General features: G+C 48.4%; 1 non-coding gene across 1 annotated transcript; it reads right to left on the reverse strand.

Moving 5' to 3' along the window:
* Positions 1-510: 510 nt before the first annotated feature.
* On the reverse strand, positions 511-593 carry Trnas-uga. The gene has a single exon. It is a non-coding gene; the product is annotated as a tRNA-Ser (tRNA).
* Between the last annotated feature and the right edge of the window lie 1,235 nt (positions 594-1,828).

Raw genomic sequence — 1,828 nt, forward strand, 5'->3', positions numbered from 1 at the left:
AAAAAAAAAGGTGTATCCCCTACACCCCTTATCACACATAGGTACCCCAAAACTTCAGTTCGCCGTACAGCGCACTTACATCAAGTTGACGGCCCGAAGTTTTACCAGAGGCTTGAGGGCGGTGCGATATAAGATATTGAACAGCTAAAGTACGCATCAAAGAGTACAGACAAAAAAAAAAAAAAACAAAAAAAACACCGAGTTTCTGCAGTAGGGCCAAAAAAAACCCCGATAAATTTTTTACAGTCATTTACACTTACGTAAGCTATTTTATTAAGTTGTACAACTCGGCTACCAAGCTGCTCGTGAAAGTTTCTAGCGTTTGTTGCACGTCAATGCGCTGCACGACCAACTGAAGTTTAGGGGTGTCGTATATGTGACAAGGGGTGTAAGGGCTACAACCCCTTCTTAGGGGCGAAGCTCCTTAGGGTCTAGCCTTGTCCGTCCGGCGTCCGTGCTCACATCGATTGCCATCCCATCTGTCTTCTTAAAAAAAGAAAAAAATGTTTTTGTCAGTCTACAGGATTCGAACCTGTGCGGGGAGACCCCAATGGATTTCAAGTCCATCGCCTTAACCACTCGGCCACGACTGCGGGACGAGTAGGGGGCTCTGAGATGTGGTAGGAACTTAAGAGCCGGGGATGTCATGGATGTAACGCTGCATGTAGCCGCTCGACGTCTATACAGGAGAGGGCGCTGCGGTCAAATGCGTATATAATCGCGTTAAACTTTGCAATCAGCACTACCTATGAACAATTATGTCAGTATCATCAGCACCACCAGACCTTATCCCCAATCAACATCATTCACCATGTGGAGATGCGGTAATTGTTTTACTGTATAAATAAATGATGAGCCATTCCACTCTGAGAAGGTGGATGACCAGCGAAGCTGTTGAGCACACGACACAGCCGTGACACACAATCTTGAACAAAGGTAAGAACACATTTATTGTCGTGATCGGTGGTCATCGTGACTAAAGGTACAGAGCGCGACACTGTTAGCGCGAACAAGCGATCACCGGTTTTTCCGGGTTTTTTTTCTTTGAAACCAAGAGATCTCATCCAAGTTACTATTGCTACGGGAACAGCTAATTTAGTTCTATAATGTAAGCGATAAAATTTTGTGTGCGCTAATATTGTTTACTAGTACAATGCGAAAATGCGCCGGTGTCGTGTTCGCGCTAACAGTGTCGCGATGTGTACGCACACACATTTATCGTTGGCTTGATCGGTGGTCATTGTTTCGCGTGGACGATTATCGCCGCTCCGAGGAGCTGGAGGAAAGTAGACACGCGTGACGGGACCGCCACACGGCAGAAGGAAAGGAAACTGGGCAGGCCAGCGCTTGGGGCGACGACAAAGAGAGGGCGGTGAGGGCCCTTTGTGAGTTTTTGCTCACGCACACGAAAAATCCATGGAACCCTAGCCATAAACAGCTTCGCTGTAGAGAAGCCTGGCAAATGGCTGGACAATTGTTGCACGTGAACCGCGTGGCGTCTACGCTCTCGGCGCTCTTCATCGGTCTGTTTAGCGCGTGGCTTAACGCGTGGCATCTACACTCGATAGCAGTTACTGGAATTAGGATAGCGGCGCTAACCCGGATTTTCAAAACCAGCGACAGGCTGTCAAGTTGCTCTCTTAAGCAGAGAGGCTGCTCCGCGGGGTTTTCCCGCCAAATAGCATCTCAACTCACGGTGAATTTTGTGAGCGCGCGTCTACCGGTTTCGGGACGAGTTGCGCGTGGCATTCCGAATAAATGTTGATAAAGAATGGGACTCTTTTGAGTGGTTGGACCTCCGCGCTGTAGGCAGCACGGACATAGCCCA

The sequence above is a fragment of the Ixodes scapularis genome, unplaced genomic scaffold (genome assembly GCF_016920785.2).
Source record: "Ixodes scapularis isolate PalLabHiFi unplaced genomic scaffold, ASM1692078v2 PGA_scaffold6__148_contigs__length_123643588, whole genome shotgun sequence".
NCBI lineage: Eukaryota > Metazoa > Arthropoda > Arachnida > Ixodida > Ixodidae > Ixodes > Ixodes scapularis.